We start from the raw sequence: 24643 nt of genomic DNA, 5'->3' as shown, positions 1-24643 counted from the left end.
TTCTAAATATTAATGACTTTACATTAAAGTTATTTTGTATAATAAGATTATTTAATATTGTAGAGATTACATTAAGTAAATGACCACCCACCACAATGATGATGTCTTTACACATTTGAAGTAGATTTCAGGTAGATTCCAACTGTAAAGGCTGTCAGGAACTACATTTAACCAGGTAGCTTTCATTTCCTTACCACGTTGTTTCTCACAATGACCCTGTGAAGCAGGCATCATGGCCCACCCTTTGCAGATGAAGGAACTGAAGCTGAGAGGAATTGAGTTACTTGCTCATGACCACACAGTCAGGAAGCAGCATCCCCCAGAGAAGTTTCCAGGATTTAGCAAAGCTGAGATCAGGTGGAATCTGGAAGGAGAAACTCCAGTTTAAGAGAGAATGAACCCACAAACGGGAAAAAATATTTGCAAATCATATATCTGGTAAGGGATTTGTATTCAGAAGATATAAAGAATGCTTACAACTCAATAATAAAAAGACAAATTTTAAAAATTACACATTGGGCAAAGGATCTGAATAGACATTTCTTCAGGGAAGATATACAATGGCCGATGTGTGAATTATATCTCAATAGAGATGTTTAAAAATAAGAGGGAAAACAGATGGGGAAAAAATGATGGAATGAAACCAGAATATCATCGTTTAATTTGTGGTGCAGTGCCAGGACAAAGCAGGAAGGACCCAGGCCAGCTGAGGTAAGGGTGGGGGACAAGTGAGACCTAATTAGGAGTAGGGGGGTAGGTGGCACAAGAAGGAAAAGAGACAAACAGGGCAGGTCAGTGAACATTTTTAACAGTTACTCCTGACCCTTTGGGTGGCTTCACCTGTTTTAAGGTGACAGTAATCCTGTGTTATAGGGTGTAGTCTCCTGCTGGGAGGGTTCCCCCTCCCCTCACCCACTCCTGTCCTCCCCCCGCCTTCCAATAACAGGCTCCACTTATAATCACAGTTAACTTTAGTGGCAGGCACTGGTATAAAAAACTCTTTTACAATCTTTTATGACAGAAAATTTAAAACATACATTAAAAATAGGATGAACTCCCACGTCCTCATGCCCTAGCTTCAACAGCTATCGATGTTTTGCTAATCTTGCCCCATTTATGCATCCCCCACCAGCATGTTCTAAACTCTCTGTTTATACATAGATCATCTTGTTGAATTCTCACAACAAGCCCATGATGTCGATACTCTGATCATCCCCAATTTTTAGATGAGGAAACTGAGGCTCAGAGAGGTGAAGTCACTTGCCCAAGGAAGTGGCAATGCTAGGATTTGAACCCAGGACCACATGATTCCAGACCCTGTGCTTTATATTAACCCCAGCTGTGTACAAAAGAGGAGTAGAGGAGGATGCCCCCATCTCCCTGCAAGCAACGCCCAATCTCAACACTTCCTGCCATCTTGGACCCATCTTGGAATGAGTGTTGACCCAGGGAGGTTAAGTGCTGTCAGTGCCAGAGTAGAAATAGCAGAGTCAGAAGCAGGAGCTCTGCTATAGCTGACTCTGTGACCTTGGGTAAGTCACTGTCCCTCTCTTGACCTCAGGTCCCTCGTGTTTCAAATGGGAATAAGACTCCCTACTTCATAGAATTGTTGTCAGTTTTCACTGACACATATAATAAAAATGCCCAGCATATAGTAGGTGCTCTACAAATAGTAGTCATTCATTATTTTTTTTAGCAGCAGGAAAGTCATATGGAAGAGAGGGTGGGCAGTACAATCTACAGGCTAGTCTAAGCTGGGGATCTGGGGTGTCAGGCAAGCAGAAGGAGGGCCAAACCCATCTGGGGTATCGCTTTTTGGTTGGAGTGGAGCCTCTGTAGAAATCAGGAGCTTTTTCTCTGTGTTTTCTTCTAGGAGTTTTATGGTTTCAGGTCTTTAATCCATTTCGAGTTCATTTTGTGACTGGTGGAAGGTAAGGGGTCTAGTTTCATTCTTTTGCATGTGAATATCCAGTTTCCCCAACACCATTTATTGAAGAGATTGTCTTTTCTTATTGAAGAAAAGTATGATTCTTGGCTCCCTTGTCAAATATTAGTTGACCATATATATGTGCGTATGTTTCTGGGTGCTTGATTCTGTTCCATTGATCTATGTGTCTATTTTTATGCCAGTACCATACTGTTTTGATTACAGCTTTGTAGTATAGTTTGAAATCAGGAAGTGTGATGCCTCCAGCTTTGTTCTTCTTTCTCAGGATTGCTTTTGGCTATTTGGGATCTTTTATGGTTCCACACAAATTTTAGGATTTTTTTCTATTTCTGTAAAAAATACCATTGGAATCTTGATAGGGATTGCATTCTATCTTTAGGTTGCTTTGGGTAGTATGGACATTTTTAACAATATTAATTCTTCCAATCCATGAACACAGGATATCTTTCCATGGGTGTCTTCAATTTCTTTCATCAATGTCTTACAGTTTTTATTATATAGATCTTTCACCTTTGTGGTTTAATTTATTCCTAAGCATTTTATTGTTTTTGATGCTATTATGAATGGGATTATTTTCTTTATTTTTCAGATAGCTCATTGTTAGTGTATAGAAATGCAACTGATGTTTGTATGTTGTTTTTGTATCCTGCAACTCTACTGAATTTGTTTATTAGTTCTAACAGTTTTTTTGGTGGAGTCTTTAGGGCTTTCTACACATCCCAATTGTTCTAAACAACCCATTTTAATGATGTGGAAACTGAGGCTCAGAGTAGTTAAAGAACATGCCCAGAGTCACAGCTAGAACTCATGGTCCTGACTCATTTCAAAGTCTGCCTAACTCCAAAGTCTTCCTAACGCAAGATATTGCCTCTGCTGTTCAGTCCTTGAGACAGTACGAAGGACTAGATGGTGTAACACCCATTTCTGAGAATTAACAGAGAAGGAGAAAGTTCAGATTATGCACCTCAATACCTGTAGCTTCTTCCTCGTCCCAACTGCTCTGCCACTACCTGAATGCATATGTGAGGAGTGGCTGTCTATACAGAGATTGGGAGTGACCGTGTGCATCTGTATATGCCTCTGGGTGTTTGTGTATCTGTGAACGTGTGGTGCATATGTGTGTGCTCCCATTGTGGCATGTGTTGATATATGTCTGTGTGATGTATGTTGGGGGAGTGTCTGTGGCGTGTGTTGGTATGTGTCTGTGTGATGTGTGTGGTGTGTGGCGTGGTTGGTATGTGTCTGTGTGATGTATGGGGGTGAGTGTGTGTGGTGTGTGTTGGTATGTGTCTGTGTGATGTGTGTGGTGTGTGGGGTGTGTTGGTATGTGTCTGTGTGGTGTGTGGCGTGGTTGGTATGTGTCTGTGTGATGTATGGGGGTGAGTGTGTGTGGTGTGTGTTGGTATGTGTCTGTGTGTGGTGTGTGGCGTGGTTGGTATGTGTCTGTGTGATGTATGGGGGTGAGTGTGTTTGGTGTGTGTTGGTATGTGTCTGTGTGATGTGTGTGGTGTGTGGCGTGTGTTGGTATGTGTCTGTGTGGTGTGTGACGTGGTTGGTATGTGTCTGTGTGATGTATGGGGGTGAGTGTGTGTGGTGTGTGTTGGTATGTGTCTGTGTGATGTGTGTGGTGTGTGGCGTGTGTTGGTATGTGTCTGTGTGGTGTGTGGTGTGTGTTGGCATGTGTCTGTGTGATGTATGGGGGGAGTGTGTGTGGTGTGTGGTGTGTGTTGGTGTGTGGGTGGTGTGGCATGTGTGGAGATCTGTTTGTATGGGGTGGTATGGGTCTTCAAGGCATGTTGTGCTGTGTGCATGTGAGGGAGAGACGTGGGGGATGAGTGGCGCAGTGTGTGCTCCAGCAGAGGAGATCCAGCGACTGGTCTCGGGCGTTTTTTCCATCCTCGAGCATCCCAGCATCTTGCTGACACTGATCTGGGTCTGGGAACATCCTTCCTGAATAAACATGATGTCATTTCCATTCCATTCAGCCTGCACTGGGACAGCTGCTGTCAGCATCACTGAGGGAAATGCCACCTCGGCCCTGACAGCTGCCACTTGGCACACTTTGTAGAGAGCTTCTCCGGGAAGAAAAAAACCAACCAGTCATGCAGATGCTATTTAAAGTATGTTGCATCTTGATGAGAAATGTAGAGGAAGCTAAAGTGTGCTGGAGGGATGGCTCAGGACCCTGGGCTGGGAGGAGGGGGAAACTTGGGTGCCCATATCACACAGGCTCTATGTATCTTGGGCTAAGTATCGCCCTACCTCCCATTTTACAGATGAGGAAACTGAGGCCTAGAAAGGGGAAGGGGCCTGCCAAAGATCAGAGAGCAAGTCAGAGTCACAGAGCATGAGAGCTATAAGTCATGGTCAAAATTCCCAATCTAACTCCCACATTGTACCAATGGGGAAACTTTGGCCCAGAAAGGACAAGCAGTTTGCCCAAGTTCACACAGCAAATCAATGGCAGAGCTGTGGCTAGAACCCAGCTCTCAGGCATGAGTATTTGAGCTTTGACTTGAACACACTGTGATCGTCTCTGTCTTGCATATAGTAGGAGCTAAACAAATATTTGTTAAATGAGATTTGCATTGCTTTGGACGGCTTAGAAATGCATTGGATTATTCTTTTCTCATCCCTGCCTTTCACAACAAGGAATATCCAGCTACTCTGGAACCTCTAATATCCTGGAATTGGTTTCTACTGCAGCAGGAAGCATATAAGATGCTCCTGGTCAGGCTGACTCTCACTCTTTTAAGTTGGTGCCTTGAGTATTCAGCAAACCCAGGTTTGAGTCTGACACTTCCCTGACTCCTCCTTATCCAAACTCCTAATAGTGGCATTCAAGGTTTTTCACCACCTGATCTCTTTCCACCTTCCCATGCTCATCCCCATCTCTTCCCATTAACCAGTGATCCTGTAATTTCTCTTTCTCCCTGAGTAAGCCATGTCCTTTCACACCTCCATACGTGCTTTTCTCTGGAAAGACCTTTCTCTGCCTGTCAAACTCCTACTCATCCTTCAAGACCCTACTCTAATATCACAGAACAGGCAGAGTAGCTGATCTTGGGCTTACAGCCTCTTGGACATCCCTTGGTCATAAATCTTACCACAATGAGTTGAAGCTGATGATCTGACTCCCCTAAAACATCAAGAGCAATCAAGGGCAAGAATAGAGACTGAGTGATGTCTATATCCCCAACATCTAACTCAGAGCCTGAAATAAAAAATGTTCTGAAGAAATGTTCATTGAATGACTGCCCTGCACAGTGACTTGCTGATAGGCCATGGCAGAAACCCTGGTCCGGAAGGCCAACCTGTCCGTGGAGAAGTGAAAGAAAGAATGGTACCAGCATGGCATTGAATTCCAGGCCAAATTAAGAAGTCACCCTCAAGCAATTCATAAAATTCAGTCAAATGTGTCTTTAAGATCTTAGCTCAGTCCTTTCTGGCCCACCCCTCCCACTGTCTGACAGCTCCACTCTCACACCCAATCCTGCTAACTCACTGATACCTAAAGCATCCACCAGGCTTGCTTTCTTTTTGTGGCCTAAAGCTCTAAAATAACTTATTTCAACCTTAATCTCCAGAAAAGTTCCATTACTCTCATTGAGACAGACTGTCTTGGATGTTGGGAAAGCAATCTGACTCATAAAAATGTGTAAAGGAGTAGGACCTCATTCAACTTTCTTAGAGATCTCTGCAAAGGAGAAGAAAGGAGTTGAGAAATATTAGTAATAAAGGGATTTATCAATAAAACAGAATTGGAAGTGAACTCAGACAAAAAGCACTTTCCTAATGTTTACAAAAGCTTTGAATGGCAGAAATTTACACAATAGATTCTCTATGGTTCCTTTGTTTTCTCTATCACCCCGTCTAACTACTTTATTTATTTATTTATTTTTTGCGGTATGCGGGCCTCTTACTGTCGTGGCATCTCGCGTTGCGGAGCACAGGCTCCGGACGTGCCGGCTCAGCAGCCATGGCTCACGGGCCTAGCCGCTCTGTGACATGTGGGATCTTCCCGGACCGTGTCCCCTGCATCGGCAGGCGGACTCTCAACCACTGCGCCACCAGGGAAGCCCCCTAACTACTTTAGAATATTGCTGATATTGGCATCCTTCTGATAGACACCAGTCTCATTGATATGTGAAGTTCAGATAATCTTTGGAATCTTCAAAAGTGCTTACTTTTAACTTATGGAAAACTTATTATGTTTCTTATTTTTCTTTTAACTCACTGAGAGTACAACATAGGCAATGCTTTTGGACAAGATAGGAATAGAAATCTCTCCTCCTGCCTCTTTGGAAGTCAATTATCATGGTCACAAAAGGGCAGAATCAGGAGAAGGCTAAAGAATATAAGATTGAGGCTATAAAATATCTGTCAAAGTATCTCAGAATCAGGTTAGGACTCAGACATCAGTCAGCTCCAACTATCACTGAATTCTCTGTAGATCTGTGAGTCAAACAGCCTGAGACTAGGTCTCCCTAGGTCTCCCAGATGTGGGAGAGTGGATGGGCGGGAGGCCTGATCCTATCTTTTCTAATTAATAGAGTAAAGGAAGGCGTTGATGAACAGCCCTCTTAAAGAAGGGGTCATAGGGGCATAGCTGGAGAAGAAAAGGAAACGACTTGAGTTGAGAACCTACCTACATGATGCCATTTAAATATATGATCACAGTTATTACAACATCTCACTAAATAGGGTCAGCAATTTTCAAGGTGTGATTTGCAGATCCTAGACATCCCCAAGACTCTTTCGGAGGCTTTGCAAGTCAAACATTTTCACAGCAGTACTTGGAAGTTATTTGCCTCTCTTTCCTGCAGTCTGACATCAGTGCTGATGGTGAACAAGCAAAGGTGAATCGAGACAGTGTCATCAAGCTGTACCAGTGACCACTGTATTCTTTATCACCACCAGCTGCAGTATAAAAAATGTCCCTGATGAATCGGTAAAAATTACTATTATTAAGTTTCAACCCTGGAGTAAATATCTTTTTAATATGCTGTGTAAAAAAAATGGGAAGTACACAGGAAGCCCTTCTGCTGCATATTTCAATACAACATTTGTCTCAAGGAAAAGCACTGTGGGACCGTTTGAATTGCGAGCTCAACTACCCACTTCTTTTTCACGGAATACGATTTTCACTGAAAGTTCTTTCACGTGCTGTATAAATTTTGATTAATCAGACTTGGGCATTTGACAGACATTTCTTCAAAAATGAAAGAAGGAAAACAACTCTTGGTGTTTGTTGCCAATGATAAAATTTGAGCTTTCAAGGGAAAACTGAGTTTGCTTCCTTACACTTAAAGACTAATGAGGTGTTGTCAAGTATAATTTTTTGATATTATGTATTGAGATGTGTCACTATTTGGAAGATATGCCTAGTACAGTCAACCAATATTTTCCAAGTGATGCATGTGTACGTAAAAGATCCATTCAAAATGCAAGACAGGCCAATATATTTTTATGAAACAGAATACAAAATGTTTACTGATATGATTCAGAGTCTACATTGCAACTCACCTTTTTAAAAAATATTTATTTATGGCTGCGTTGGGTCTTCTCTGCTGTGGGCGGGGGCTACTCTTCGTCGCACGGCGTGAGCTTCTCATTGCAGTGGCTTCTCTTGTTATGGAGCACAGGCTCTATGCGTGTGTGCTTCAGTAGTTGTGGCACACGGGCTTCGTTGCTCCACGGCATGTGGGGTCGTTCTGGACCAGGGCTGAAACCCGTATCCCCTGCATTGGCTGGCAGATTCTTAACCATTGCGCCACCAGGGAAGTCCCTGCAACTAACCTTTTAAAAACTACTACTTGTCAAGTTTTGGTGTAGTGTCAAAGAAGAATAGCCATAACCATCTGAAAAGTCTATTAAAATACTCCTCCCTTTTTCAACTACATACCTGCATGAGATCAGATTTTTTTTTCACATAATTCAGCCAAAACAACATATCACAACAGACTGAATGCCAAAGCAAATATGAATCTAGTTTTCTTCTATTAAGCCAAACATTAAAGAGACTTGCAAAATGTAAAAGAATGCCACACTTTTAACAAATATTTTTTAAAATATATTTATTTTTCATTAAAATGTGCTATCTATGTTACTAGGTAATGGATTTTGTGTTGTTCTTTTTCAATAAATTCATGAATATTCTTAACTTTTTACTTTTAATATTAATATAGTAAATATCAATAAATATAACTAACATAAATTAAAACTCTTCTTGTTTACAAAAACAATAATTTTTCAGAGTGTAAAGGAATCCAGAGACCAAACTGAGATCCACTGCATAGAATTATTATCTCCACTTTATAGAACAGGAAACTGAGGTCCAGGGAGGTAAAGGGACTTCTCAACAGTCACCCAACTACTGGGTGATGAACCAGGATTTGAGCTCATCTGATTGCAAAGCCCACATTCTTCATCGTTCTCTACTTGATTGCCTTGACATTCAAAAAACATCTCCACAAGCACAGAAATCCTGCTCTTCAGCTTTCAAAGAGCTTTTACTTTCGTTATCTGCTTTTATTATCACAACATCTTGGCAAGACTGGGATTATTTACATCTTCTCTGAAAGAAAGGAATACCGAGGCTCAGAGCGTTGTAATGACTTTGCCCAAGGCCCCAGCTGGAAGGTGCAGGGCTGGGATTTGAGTCAGGACTTTCCAATCGTAGAATTTGCCTTCTTTTCACTACTCTCAGGTGAGCCAGTGTATGTGTCCATCTACACAGGTTCTCATACAATCACTTGTTGGAAACACTTTGACTATTTGAAGTCGTTCTGTGATATTTACTTTATTTTTATTGAAGTATAGTTGATTTACAACGTTGTGTTAATTTCTGCTGTAGAGCAAAGTGATTCAGTTAAACATATCTATATACATTCTCTTTAATATTCTTTTCCATTATGGTTTATCACAGGATATTGAATATAGTTCCCTGTGCTATATAACAGGACCTTGCTCTTTATCCACCCTGTATATAATAGTTTGCATGTGATATTTACTTTAAAAGTACTTTATAATTTGGAATTAGGCTGGTTCATGTTTCTCACATACGGAAAAGTTAGTACATTTGGAAGATGGGGGGAGATTATAACGCCAGGATAAAACACCGTAACTATTTTTGTTCCCTAGAACAATGCGTTGATTCATAACTACTCAAATAAATTAACTTTCTTTTTTTTTTTTGCGGTACGCGGGCCTCTCACTGTTTTGGCCCCTCCCGTTGTGGAGCACAGGCTCTGGACGCGCAGGCTCAGCGGCCATGGCTCACGGGCCCCAGCCGCTCCGCGGCATGTGGGATCTTCCCGGACCAGGGCACGAACCCGTGTCCCTGGCATCGGCAGGCGGGCTCTCAACCACTGCGCCACCAGGGAAGCCCTAAATTAACTTTCTTACATTGAGTGATTCATGTGCTGAAAGACAAAATTTTCATATCATTTGTCTTAGCTTGGATTCCTCAAGACAATGATTTGGGTGCAAATAATTTATTTGGGACGTGATCCCAGGAAACGTGGTGAGGGGGTAGAGAAGTGACAGAGAGAAAGGAAAAAGCTGATAAAAGAAGGGTCCATTTATGCAGGGGTGACCACTGTGGGCAACTGGGTCTTAATCTCACTGAGGCTCCTCAAGAGGCTGTATGGAACATGCATGCCTTAAAAGTGTCCGGCTGAGGGGCAAGGAAGCTGGAGTTTTGGGTTTTTTTGTCCGCACGGTGCTGCACGTGGGATTTTAGTTCCCCCACCAGGGATCTAACCCATGCCCCCTGCAATGGAAGCACTGAGTCTTAACCACTGGACCGCCAGGGAAATCCCAAGCTGGGGTATTTATCCACTAGTTCCCTTCCCTTGTTGTTGAGGATTTCTGCTAGGGCAGTAACTCTCCATCACTTGTGACTACCCACAGGTGGGCTGAGAATGACCAGAGACGCCCTCAGGTGGAGAGATAGGGTAGGTCCCCAGCTTGTAGGGAATTGTCTGCAGGTGACCTTGGGATAGGCTGATGGGACATGGGTAGGGCACTGGCAACATGTTCCTAATAGCCACACCGTTCATTCCTTTATTCAACAAATCCATATAGGAGCCTCCTCTGTGCCAGGTCCTGTCCTGGGCGCTGGAGCTACAGAGGTGATTGACCACCTCAAGCCCCGCCCTCATGAAGTTGCACATGGGCGGGCTCTCATGACTGTACTTCATTGAAACAGAAGAGTAGATCATGCTGCTTTCGCAATAGCAACAGATGTTGGGTTGAGTTAATGGATAACAAACACTTTAGAAGCAGACTTTATTTATTTAATTAATTAATTTAAATGATGCTTCTGTGAACCTGTGCCTGGGCATTTTGTTTAAAAGACACACTTGTAAAAGATTAAAGGTTCAATTGAAAAAGAAGAAGAAGAGCTCCAGGGAAAGGGTAGAAAGAATGCAACAGATGGATATTTAGAGTGTGTCATGATACTAATGGCAGCTCTTTTTTTTTTTTTTTGGTAGTTAGGGTGATATTCTTGTAAATGTAAGAGAGGCTGATGGTGACAATTGTATTGATAAAAGCAATAACTACAATTTTGCTGTCCCTGTTATGAGACACTTTGCACACATTTTGTCATTTAATTCACACAACAACCCTGATGGTTGGAAACTGTTAGCTCCATTTTACAGATTAGGAAACTGAGGCTCAGAGAGGTGCAGTAACTTGACCAAAGATATAGCAGCTTAAGACCAAAGTTGATCTAAATCCAAAGTCCTGACTCTTCCCCAGCCATGTGGTGAAGGAAAGAGTAAAGAAAGGAGAAGAAATGGGTAAGAGATGGGGAAGGGGGAGGAGGGGCGAAGAGGAAGAAGAAAAGGAGAGGAACAAGGCAGAAGAAGGAGAACCCGTGGGAACAGAACCACCTGTCACCTAACAGTTGTCTTCATCTAAATTAGGAAGAGGCACCCCTCTGAGCCGTCACAGCCCTACAAGCTTGGCTGGGAGGAACACATTGTGTGTAAAGAAAATGATGCCTCTTCCTGTTGATGGATGAAACTCTTACCAAGGCATGCAGCTTGGCAAGCAGAATGAAGGCTGGATTTCAGACATTCTTTGTCCCTTGTTTGGCGATACTGAGGGAGGTGAATCAGAAGAGAAATAAGTTCCAGTGTGAATGGGTTCAAGAGAAGTAGGAGAGCTCCCAAGAGGGGTTGTCTTTGGAGGTCCCTCAAGTAGAATCATGAAGATGTTCAGTGTCCAGAAGTGACAGGAGAGCATTTGATGGAGAGGAACCTTTTCTCATCCACACTTCCATCTCCCATCCATCTTATTCATCTACCCACCATCCACAAACTCATTGTGCTTCCGTCTCCTTCCCACCATCCGTGCACCCATCCTTTCATTGTTCAGTCACTCCAAAAACCCTTGGAACCCACTCTGTGAAAATGTCTCAGTTGGATTCTGGGGGCCCAGAGGTGACTCAGTCAAGGTCCCTGCCCACCTTAAGTCTGAAGGGAGACAGAGGTAGTCAAGAATGCAAGTCTTCAGGGCCTTCAAAGAGATGCGAACAATAGACGTTAGGAATCAAAGCAGGAAAATGAAGAGAGAGGATGGGGAGGGAAGGAGGAAGACAAAGAGAGAGAGAGAAAGAGAAAGAGGGGGAGCGAGAGAGAGAGAGAGAGAGAGAGAGGGAGAGAGAGATCACAGTCTAAGAGGAACTGTGTGGAGACAGGAAGATATGGGAAAACTACATGGAGGAGGTAACAACATCTAGTTTAAGCTTTGAAGAATGGGTAGGATTTATTAGGGAAATGTAAATCAAAACCACAGTGAGATGCCACCTCACACCTATTATGATAGCGACTACTAAAAAAAACATACAGTAACAGGTGTTGGAGAGGATGTGGAGAAATTGGAACTCTTGTACACTGTTTGTAGGAATGTAAGATGGCACGGTCACTGTGGGAAACAGTACAGAGGAGCCTCAAAATATTAAAAATAGAATTACCACATGATCCAGCAATTTCACTCAAATTAATTGAGAGCAGGGTCTCAAAAAGATATTTTTACACTCGTGTTTATAGCAGGATTATTGACAACAGCCGAAAGGCAGAAGCTACCCAAGGGTCCACTGATGAATGAACGAATAAAAAATACAATACCGTATGCACATACAATGAAATAGTATTTAGCCTTAGAAAGGAAGAAAATTCTGATGCATGCTACAGCACGAGTGAATCTTGAGGACATTGTGCTGAGTGAAATAAGCCAGCCACAAAGGGACAAATACTGTATGATTCCACTTATATGAGGAACCTAGAGCAGTTAAATTCTTAGAGACAGAAGGTAGAACGGTGGTTGTCAGGGGAGAGGGAGGGGGAGGGGGACAGTAAGTCATTTATGGGTATAGAGTTTTAGATGTACAAGTTGAAGAGAGTTCAGAAGGTTGGTTGCACAACACTGTGGCTGTATGTAATACTGTTGGACTGTACGCTTAAAATGATCAGGACAGTAAATTTTATGTTACGTATATTTAACCACATTAAAAAAAAAAAAAGAATGGGTAGGATTTAGACATATGGAGATAGGGAAGAAGGAAATTCTAGGCAGAGATAATGTTGAGAAAACCCTGGAGGTACGAGACGAAACCTGAAGGCAGAGAAACATTCATTTTACCTTCAGCATAGACAAGAAGAAAGAGGCATGGCTAAGACGCAGCTTCCTCAAGGACCCGGGCAGGTGGCAGAAAGAGGGCTTGGATGGAACTGACAGGATGCAGGCACAGGAACATGTCTTGATAGAGAGGACATAGGATCCATCACTCCTTAGAGACCTCATAAGGTCTTGGAACTTTGACCAAGTCATCCCAGTTGTTTCCTGCAAGATGGAGATGGGGATACCTGCATCACGAGTCTGTTTGTGAACATCAATGAAGATCATGGCTGGGAAACGGGTTTTTATGCTAGAAATTCCTGAAGAAGAATAGCTATTGCTGTTATTATGTAGCAGCTAAGTCCAAACCAGAAATTAGAGTCTGGTTGATCATGGAACTGCTAAACTAGTCATCCTTAGCGTGGGTTGACATCATGGAAGTTTTAGTATTGTGATTGTCGAATAAGAATAAATTACTTTGATGCAGAGGATCCTAGAAAAAAGAGTGTGGATGTTCAAAGACCTTGTAGCAAAAGGGATGGTTTTCAGCCTTCTATTAGTCAGCTATTGCTATAATAAAGCTGTAAAACAAACAGCCCCCAAACTCAATGGCAAGTAACAATAAGTATTTACTTTTTACTCATGAGCCTGTGGCTGTGCCAGCTCTGCTGGGCTCTCCTGTTGCTGGCTGGGTTTGGCTCCAGGCTGCAGGTCAAGTTTAAGTCTGCTCTGTGTGCTTCGCATTCTGGGAGCAGCAGCTACCCAGGGCATACTCCTCTCATGACGGATGGCTAAGACCAGGAGGCCAAGCAAACAACAGGAGTACCTTTAAATCTCTGCTGGCACCATGACTGCTAACTCTTCATTGGCTGAAGCATGTTACCAGGAGGCCCAACCCCAAAGCAAGCTGGAAAATACACCACGTGCTCTACTGGGAGGCACTGCAAAGTTGGACGGGAAAGCGTGTGACTGTGTATTTCACAGAAGCAACGAAGAGCTAGGAGCAATAATCCAGTCTTCTCTAGGCCTCTGTGCCAGAAGGATCAGCCGAAGAGACTGAAAGAACTGGGTTTGGGATAGATTCAATGAGGCCCCCAGCCCAGGTAATGCTGCTTCCGGGCCCAGCAGACAAAAATTGACCCAGAGACCCAGAGGTGGAGAAAGGAGAATCCTGCTCCCCTGCCCACAGCCCCCATTTCTCCTCCACAAACCAGAATGCAACTTGGCTATCTTGAGGGCTCCTGGCAGCAGGGGACAGCAAAGGACGTCTTGCTGTGCCTGACAGGGACCACGAGGGGCACCTGCAGCACAGGTGGCTGTTTCTCCCTTGCGGGCTGGTGAATGGCCATGTGGTACCTGGAGTGGGAGGATGTGTTCTGAGCACTTACCGGTCCTTCCACTGCTGGGGACAAACCAAACATCTGGGGAGACTGGTGGCATGGCTGAAGTCTTGCAGGCGGCTAGCAGAGACCAGGACCAGTTGGGGATTGGGGGCTAATGTCGGTGGGGCAGCATTTGTATTTACAGACTGGTGAAGTCTGGGGTGGCCAGGCTGCCACTACAGTTCTACTCTAAAGATAGTTATTTAAAAGAAAAATGCATATGCTCTTTGAGCCAGCAGTGCCACTTTTAAATTTAACCGACAGAAATACAACAGTGACCGAAAATATGTGTATAGAAGGATGTTCATTGTACTATAGCTTGTAACTTGACAAGACTAGAGACAACTTAAACATCCCTCATTAGGGGGTTAAATTCATTCTGGGAATTCATCTAATGGGAGCCTAGGGCATGCCATCTTAGAAGGTCACAAACCTCAGGGACCACCATGGGGGTACCCAGGTGGAATTGTTTGCCCCAACTGCTTCCTTCCTTCCACTCAGGACCTGGGAACATAGCTCTAGACGTGAGGTCAGCTCAGCCCACCAGTGCCTGGGCCCACCTGGGCTGTGGGAACTTCCATGGGGCACTCACAAGGGACCTGGAAACTGGGTGTAAAAGGCAGGGTCTTTCTCCGGTTTTCAGAAGGATGTCTGGCCCTAGGCAGTGCCGTTGTGCCTCCAGTACTTATGCATGTGTGTTCAGTGGTAAAGAGCACGGGCTTTGGAACAAGACACCATATCAAGTCCTGGCACTGGGCTCTGAAGAGACAGAGAAGAAGACCACGCCCTCAAGACGTCCCCACAGTGCAGGGCGGCAGTCACGGGCCCTGACAAGTCAGGGTGACACGTGCTATGACAAGATACACAAGGGCAGCAGCCAGAGCCACAGGTCACTGAGTGCCCCCATGGGCTGGACCTGAATTATTTCTTATGCTCCCAACAGCCTTGTGACACGTGTTCAGTAAAAGTTATCTTAACTGACCTGCATGTAACCAGCTTACCAGGCTATTGGCTGCCTTCCAATCCCAGGTCAGAAGACACTGACGCAGCCTACCAGCGCTGGTGGCTCAAGCTTCCATAGCATTGTTCACCTTACCCAAGCTCTGCTCCCACTGGCTGAATCAGGAGAGGCTGATCCCCAGAAGGTTCGGCCAATTTGTATTTATTGTTGTGATCATATAATTTAGCTAAATAAAACAAAAATCATGAAATCTGACTGCAAGAAAGAGAGAGAGAAAAAGTAATGTTTTGAGAAAAACTAAGTCCAATGCTTTGGAAATATGCAATAAAGATGAATTGCTAAAAATAAATCTGTTGATTTCGTGTGGGAGAGTTTCTGGGAGGGAGGGGATAATAACAATGTGGAATTACAAATTCAGATTGCTTCATAAGTGTCCTTGCATTCCATTTAAAAAGAAAAAAAGAACTGGATATTTTTAGCGCTGCTCTGTGGGTACAGGCAAAACAGACAAAGCAGCACTCCAGCCAGAGGACTTGAACTCAAAGCAGTAGCTTTGGCCTATACTGATTGTTCTATGTTAGAACAAAATGTTTAAAGTATTTATGACTGCATTTTTAATAACTGCCTTTCTTAGCCAACATTTTGATTATCTAAACAACTACTTGGATCAATCAGGTTACCTGAGAGTTTTCTACTGGACTATTATGCCCATTTTACAGATAAGGAGAGTAAGGCTGGGAGAGACAAAGTGTCTTGTTCTAGGTCACACAGCCAAGAGGTCCTGGTATTGGAAACCAGGCTGAGTGGCTTCCCAGCCAGGATCCTCTGGTGGGCGAGTCTATTGAGTGTGAACTGGAAACTGAGTGTGAGGGTGTGGGTGTGAGAATGAGTGTCTGTTTGTATGTGTGTGTGTGTGTGTATGCACATGCACATGTTTCTGACACGGGCTCAGTGGCTGCCTGGCCCACCTGAAGTTTCCTTTTACAATTGTGCTCAGACACCAGCCCTGGTCCCGCCTGTGTGACCTCCATGCAGAGGCAGGTCTAGACAACCCAAGGGAAGAGCCTAAGGGATCTAGGCTCTGAGGAGCAGGCTTGCACATAAGCAATCAGGACACAGTCCAGAAAGGCCCCCAGCTTGCCTGTCCTCCTGGTCCAATGAAGGCAGAAGGTGGTCAGCCCTACGAACTCCTACACCCTAAGGAGGGGCCCAGCCATGTTGGCAATCTCGAGCCCCACCCCCTCCTCAACCATGATGAGGCTGCCCACATGGGCCCACTAGGGACCAACACCTTCCCAGGTGGCAGCCTCACCCTTTCCCGAAGGTGGTGGACATAGCTTCTGTATGGGATACCTCCAGGCTCAAAGGACCCCAATTTGGAGCCCCTATACTCTGCTATTCTTCCTGAGAGCATGCAGGCCCCACGGCAAATTGGGATGGTGCAGGAAGAAAGCCAGGCAGGCTGGGCTGAACCCACCACTGTCCACTCAGGGAGGCCTGGGCAACGTGGGCATGTGTCCTCCCCAAGGCTGTCTTCTCATCTGTTAAATGGGGGTGGCAGCACCCACCTTACGACAGGCAGGAAAGTCTCACACTCAGACTATCTAGGTCCAAACTCGTGTTCTAACACTTGCCAGCTGTGTAAGCTTGGGCAGGTGACTTAACCACCCTGTGCTTTAGTTTTTCTCCTTTATAAAGTGGGGATGATAACAGTACCAGTCTGCTGGGCAGTTGTGAACATAAAATGAATTAATACGTGTAAAAAACTTAGAATAAGGATGCAAGACACATAGAGTTATATCTGTCTGCATTACCATCATTATAATAATTTTTAACCTTGTGGGTGAGCAGGAAATTAAATGGATCCAACATGATGCCCACAGGAGCCAGGACATCTCGGCTACCCCTCCCAGCCTAGGGAGAAGGTGGGGAAGACACAATGATGATAGACCTGAGAGCTGCCCAGCCCCTGAACCAGACTCTACTGTACTTTCTAGGGCATAGATATCCTTCCCATGCTCTGTACTGTCTGCTGTGAGCTCATTCCATGTCTTCTCCCTCATTTAGTCTAATAGCAGACCTCAGAAGGATTTTCCAGATTTTCCTCATTCCCATTTTCCAGATGAGGTAACTGAGAAAGTTTCCAGGGTGTTTTACTGCCACCCAGAAGTTAGGATCCCAGAACATTCAAGTCAGAAAGACCCTGAGGGCTCATCCACCCCAGGGGTGGTTTCATCTCCCATGCAGCTGGGGCTGACTGGTCTCGGAGGCCTGCTTGAGAAGGATTTGGAGGCTAGATGGGACCTGAGACAGAAAGTGCTCTGTGATTGATTAGTGATGTCTTCCAAGGAGGCAGGCGTGTTATGTGGAGATGCGCACCCTTGGTCAACCTGTTCTCATCCATCCCCCCTACTTAGTGTATGGCTTAGAGATGGGAGGCACTTGCCCATGGTCTCAAAGAAGACAGTGCACAGTGGAGCTGCCCAGCCCAGGATCTGTCCCCCGCCTGGCACTGCATCATTTCCGCTTTCTTGGGGAGATATTTACTTGGTGCTTCTACCCTCTGTGGTCCTGGCTTCTAGGAATCAAGGAATTCAGAGTGGACTGAGGAGCCAGTGGGTGGCAGCCCCTGCCTCTGCCGCTGCTCCTGCCAGGTCCAGAGGTGCCTCGTGTGCCCCTATGGGCTACCACTCTGGAGGTATTTGTTATCCAGAAAATTCAGGAGCTGCCCCCAAGGAGACTTATGAAGAAAGCAGGTCTCTGGTACACCATCCAGCTGTATTCATCACCCAGGGTCACTGGGTGACCCAACAGGGTTGCTCCCACCGTTGTACAAGCACGATGCAAATGTGTACAGCAGAAGATGTTGGCCAGGCAGCTAGAGCAAGCAGGAACACGGGAAATGCACGGAAATGCACACACCCTTAAGCAAAGATTTGAAATTCATGTGTGTACACAGATACGTATATAGTCACAGTTACTCAATAACAGAGAACCCGGAGAATATAAAGTAACAAATACCCACACACACCTACCACTCTGAGTTAACAAATGTAGATGATTCAACATTTTTGCTTTAGACATTTTAAATAAAAGAACAGGTGTTGAAGATTTTTAAATTGAAGCCCTTTTTTATACCCCTCTCCGGTACCATTCCCTTCCTTACACAGAAGCAACGACCACCAAGAATTTGGTATGCACCCTCCCAGTCCTTTTTTTTTTTTTTTAATTTGGTTGCGCCAGGTCTTAGCTGCAGCAGGCGGGCTTCTTAGTTGTGGCCTGTGAACTCTTGGTTGCGGCATGCGTGTGGGATCTACTCGCCTGACCAGGGATCAAACCCGGGCCCTGCGTTGGGAGCGCGGAGTCTTAACCACTTCGTCACCAGGGAAGTCCCACAGTCGGTTTTTTAAATCCACAAATAATACATAATATGATTGTCTTTAAAATTTTTACATAAGTGATGCCATATGTATTAATAATTCATTAATTTGTCTCATTTATTTTTCTGTATGGTGTGAGATAGAGTCTAATTTTATTTTTTTTCCATTTGGAAAGCTTCTCCAAACCCTAATTATGAATAGTCCATCCTTTTCCCTCACAAATTTGTAATGCTTTTTGATCATACACCAAGGTCCCATATAACTTGGGTCTGTTTCTGGACTCTCTTTTCTGTTCCATAGATTTATTTGTCTACCTCTGTGCTAATAACTAAGACGTGTTCATTATCAAAGCTTTATAATAAATCGGGATTTTTAATGATTTATTTTTATTGAGGTAACATTGGTTTGTAATATGTTTCACGTGTACAATGTTACATTGTATATTTGTTTCTGTATACCCAAAAGTGTGCTCATTCCCCAAAATTTAGTTTTCATCATCACAGTTGATCCTCTTTACCCATTTCACCCTCCCCCTCACCCCTTCCCCTCTAATAACCCCTACTCTGTTCTCTGTATCCCTGTGTTGGTTTTTGTTTGGTTAGGTTTGTTCATTTATTTTTGTGTTGTTTTTTTTTAACTCCACACATGAGTGAAATCATATGGTATTTGTCTTTCTCCATCTGACTTATTTCACTTAGCATGATACCCTAAAGGTCCATCCATGTTGTCACAAGTGGCAAGATTTCATCTTTTTTATGGCTGAGTAGTATTCCACTGTATAGATATACCACATCTTCTTTATCCATTCACCCGTTGATGGAAACTTAGGTTGCTTCCATATCTTGGCTATTGTAAATAGTGAAAATAGGGGTGCATATATCTTTTCAAATTAGTGTTTTCCTATTCTTTGGATAAATACCCAGAAGTGAGATAGCTGGATCATACGGTAGCTGTGGTCTTAGTTTTATGAGAAATGTCCAGACTGTTTTCCATAGCAGCAGCACCAATTTACATTCCCACCAACAGTGCCTGCGGGGTCTCATTTCTCTACATCCTTGCCAACACTTGTCGTTTCTTGCCTTTTTGATAATAACCATTCTAAAAGGCATGAGGTAACATCTCACTGTGGTTTTGACTTGCATTTCCCTAATAATTAGTGATGTTGGACATCTTTTCATGTGCCTATTGGCCATCTGTGTGTCTTTGGGAAAATGTCTATCCAGTTCCTTTGCCTATTTTTTAATTGGGTTTTGTTGTTGCTATTGTTGAGTTGTATAAGTTCTTCATATATTGTAGTTTGGATATTTACTCCTGGTCAAATATATCATTTGCAAATATCTTTTCTCATTCAATAGGTTGTCTTTTCATTTTGTTGAGAGTTTGCTTTGCTGCATAGAAGCTTTTTAGTTTGATGTAGTCCCATTTGTTTATTTTTGCTTTTGCTTCGCTTGCCTGAGGAGACGTATCTAGAGAGATATTGCTAAGACCAATGTCAAAGAGCATACTGTCTATGTTTTCTTCTAGGAGTCTTACATTCAAGTCTCTAATCCATTTTGAGTTGATTTTTGTGTATGGTACGAGATAGTGGTCAAGTTTCATTTTTTTGCATGTAGCTGTCCAGTTTTCCCAACACCATTTATTGAAGAGACAATACTTTCTTCATTGTATGTTTTTTTCTCCTTTATTGTAAATTAATTGGCCATATGTGCATGGGCTTGTTTCTGAGCTCTCAGTTCTGTTCCATTGACCTATATATCTGTTTTTCTGCCAATACCATGCTGTTCTGTGAATCAGGGTACTTGTTAGGGTAGGACCCCTACCTCACTCTATCTCAGAGTTGTCTTAGCTATTTGTGCCCTTTCACATTTCTGTGTGAATTTTAGAATCAGTTTAACAAGTTTAATGAGAAATCCTATTGAAATTTTAATTAAAATTACATTGATTTTATTAATTAATTTGAAAATTATTTATGATATCGAGTCTTCCTTTCCATAAACTTAATACATATCTTCATTTATTTCTTATGTGCATGTGTGTGTTCTTCAATAATATTTTGCATTTTCTCCATATTGAGAAACATCTTTTGTTAGTTGATTAGTAGTGTTTATAGTTTCAAACCTGTCTTTTTTCTGTTACATTTACATTTTAATTGGTTATTGCTGATGGAGAAGCACACTGTGGATTTTCTACGTTGATCTCATATCCAGCAACTTCAATTCCTTTCCAGTTCCAACCAGAAAGATGGGGAGCTTTGGACTTGGTAATTTGCAGGGCCCAAGGCAGGATGCAGTGCAGGCTAGGTGTTTTGCTTTGTTTTTGTTTTTTGTTTTCTTGGCCGTGCTGCATGGCATGTGGGATCTTACTTCCCCGATCAGGGATCGAACCCACACCCCGTGCAGAGTCTTAACCACCTGGCTGCCAGGGAAGTCCCTAGGCTAGGTGTTTAGAGTATGGACTCGGCCATCTGACAGGTGAATGGGGTTTGAATCCTAGATCTGCCACTTACTAATTGGGTGAGTTACTTAATCTCTCTGGACTAATGATCACACCCATTCCCTGGGTTATTTCAAGGAATAAGGCAGATAAAATGCATAAAAGTGCCTAGCACAGAGAAAGAACTGATGCTGGTTCTTGTAATTATTACTAACCGGCTTCTCCTGCATAACCAGGGAGATAATTACCCATAGTAAAATAAATCAATTCTTGACTCTATTCATCATGGAGAAGCTACACTGAGTTGCCAGTGTTTAAAGCAGCTTGATCACAAATTATCCCCCATAATCAGTGATGGCCCTAGTTACTGCTGATTTGGAGCTCACATTTGAAACCCATTTGCTTTCTCTGTCTGTGCCATTTTAATACATGGCCTCCCATTCAGACAGCAAATGGCCTGTCATTGACCGTCGATATGAGAAGCCTGGAGGACACCTGCCCATCTTTCTGACCCTGCCCCATGCCCCCACATCCTGAACCACTCTGAGTAATTTGGTGAACATCAAGTGCTATAGACTGAATGTGCCCCCCGCCCCGAATTCATATGCTGAAATCCTAACCCCAATGTGATGGTATTTGAAGGTGGGGCCTTTGGGAGGTGATTAGGCCAAAAGGGTGAAGTCTTCGTGAATGGGATTAGTGCCCTTATAAAAGAGCTTTCCAGAGAGCTCCCTCACCCCTTCTGCCATGAGATGACACAGTGAGAAGATGGCTATCTTTGACTCAGGAAGAGGTCTTCACCTGACACAGCATCTTCCAGCTCCTTGATCTTGGACTTACAGATTTCCAGAACTGTGAGAAATAAATTTCTGTTGTTTGTTAGCTTCGTATATGTCATTTTTGTTATAACAGCCCAAGTGAGCTAAGAGACCAACTCAGACCATCCCCAATATACCCCAAACAATTCATGTAGCTATTTCTTCATAATGTGGAAACAGACAAATGGGCAGACATGCAATAATATTAATTTTACTGATATTATTAGTAGTACCACTGCTCTTCCTAAGACACTCTAATCGACTATTTACACAGGGTTCAAGTCCAACATCTACGAAGCCCAATGCCCAGAAGAGAGCTGGACATTGGGTATGGTTGACAAAGCAAGAGAAATGCATCTGGCTGTGAGGAAGGGCTTGGTAAACACAGTCAAAGGAGAACCAGAGAGTACACCCAAAAAGGACTCCAGAAAGTCCCATACTGTTTCAAGCTGTGGATAACATTCGTGCGCTTTGTTCATAAAATCCTACCCTGACCAAAGCCCCAGCTCCCAGGACTACCCCCCAAGGGCTGTGGGAATTGCAACAATAGGATCTGGTGTATCATTGCTGATGGCACTAAGAGAAGCACTTTGTAGACATTATCCATTTAATCCTCCCAACAAACCACAAAGGAAGTGAATATCCCTGTAGAGAAAGCATACCTCAGGAAGGGCCAGGGCTAGGATGTGAATCCCAGATCCACTCTGAGATTCTTAGTTTAGTTTTTGTTTTTTTCCAAATGAGTGATTGCTATCATGGACTGCAAAGTATCATTCCAAGTTTAGCGAGTGCCTTCAGCTGGCCCTGTAAGTCGGGCCGCCGGGCTGTGGAGTTTTCTGCACTGCTGACTGTTTTCACCAGACTGAAGAGTATTTGATTGAGCTGATGAGTACTTCTGCTCAGCTGCTGGGTATAGGGGCAAGTCCTGAGCTCATCTGGGGGGTGATCTGATCGCCCAGCCATGGCCAGGGCCCTGGCTCTAGCATTTCCCTTGGGGTGCCCCCTGGCAGAACAACAACTTCCCAAACTCTGCACGGCAGCTGCTCTGACTTCTTGGAAATAGCTGAGGCTGGCACACCTCATCCCTTCTTTCCCTGGGTTCCCAGGGAGCCTGAGACACAGCTGAGGCCTGGGTTGAGGTAGAAAGAGGCCTCTGGGGCCCTGATCACAGAGTTCACCCTGGCAGAAGCTTTGGGGCTCAGGGACCTTCGCCCACCCCTTTAAAATCTGCCAGAGTCAATATTGCCACAGACAGCAGCCTTGGCGATCAGAGGAAAGGGACTGAAAGAGTGAACTGCCAGGCAGATGCTCAAAGACCCCAAAGCCTCAGAAGCCATTGAGTCTACCACTCTAACCCATTGCACAGGTGGGGAGAGTGAAGTCCCAAATCAGCCTCTTTACAGAAATCTTATAGGATCTGCCCTTGGAGACATATATTAGCAGACCTTGCCCTCTCCTCCCTGGGAGGGGGCCTGAGAGGGTCCAGACACAGCTTATGCCCTCCATGCCCCACCCCCAATGCCTGTGCTTGACCTTCCCCTCTGGAATCGAACCACACATCCCAGATGCTAGAACTGGGGCCCCAGAGAACTCCGGATTCACTTCCCACACAACACTCTCTATGTACTTTTAAAGTGATAACAAATCACTTGTCAATCTTTCCAAATTTATAACAAAGGTAGTATATGCTTTGCTAAATATACACCTACCCTATGACCCAGCAATTCCACTCCTGGGTGTATGCCTGAGACGTGAGTGCATATATCCACCAAAAGACCTGATACATGTGTTCACAGCATCCTTGTTCATAACAGGCCCAAACTAGAAACAACTAAATGCCTTCAACAGGAGACTGGATCAATGAGCTGTGGTGCATTTCTGTGACAGGGTACTACACAGCAACGAGAAGGGAATGAACGACCGGCACGTGCAACATGGATGAATCTCATGTTTATTATGTTGTACCAAGGAAGCCAGACGCAAAGAGTACTTACTTCATGTATATGAAGTTCAAGAACAAATAAAACTATTTGAGATGATGGAAGATAAGATAGTGACTACCTCTGGAGGTAACTGGGAAAACTGGGAAGGGGCAGAAGGGAACTTCCTGGGATGCTGGAGATGTCTACACCTTGATCTGGGTGTGGTTATGTGGGTATACATACATATGTAAAAAAGTTATCAAAAATACACTTATATACACACTTTATGTATGTTATGCCACATTCAAAAATTAAAAAATTTAAAGTACATACAAGCTGAAAAAAACACAAAAAGTACAGAATTCCTGTCAGGGAGTAACAAATAATTCAGTAATGCAGAGTCTAGGCTGTATGTAGAGGAGGCTAGAGAATTAGGCAGTTGAGAAAGAATTTTTTTCTTAATAAAATAGGAAAATATTTAAATACAATAGAATATACTTATTTCAATGCAAAAGCCAGCATCATGCTTTAAGGGAAAACATTGAAGGCATTCCCATTAAAATGAAAAATAGGAGAAGTGTGTCTATTATCAACACTATTATTCAATATAGTTCTGGAGGTACCAGCCCACACAATGGACAAGAAAAAGAAATGAGAAGTATAAAAATCAGGAAAAAGGAGGAAAAGTGATCATTACTTACAAAATCAACTTAAAAACCATTATAAATAATAAGAGAACTCAGTGAGGTAGTGGGTGCAAAATTTAATCCCTGAAATTAATAGCCTTTATAAATACGAAACAGCCAGTTAGAAGAGATAATGAAAGAGAAGTCCCTGTACAATAGCAGCAAAAAGATAGACTATTTAGAAATGAATTTCACAAAAATAAAATGTATAAGATTTATTAGAAACATACTTTAAGGGCTTCCCTGGTGGCTCAGTGGTTGGGAGTCCACCTGCCGATGCAGGGGACACGGGTTCGTGCCCCGGTCGGGGAAGATCCCACTCCCAAAAAAAAAAAAAAAAAAAAAAAAAAAGAAACATACTTTAATAAATTGCTGAGGGGAACAGAAGAAGACTTGAACATTATTGTCATATATATATATTCTGATAAAATACCAATAGGAATTTTAAAAGAAGCAAGCTGATTCTGAACTCCTTATGGCAACG

The sequence above is a fragment of the Neophocaena asiaeorientalis genome, unplaced genomic scaffold (assembly GCF_003031525.2).
Source record: "Neophocaena asiaeorientalis asiaeorientalis breed wild unplaced genomic scaffold, Neophocaena_asiaeorientalis_V1.1 scaffold78, whole genome shotgun sequence".
Classification (NCBI taxonomy): Eukaryota; Metazoa; Chordata; class Mammalia; order Artiodactyla; family Phocoenidae; genus Neophocaena; species Neophocaena asiaeorientalis.
This window is presented reverse-complemented; position numbering follows the sequence as displayed.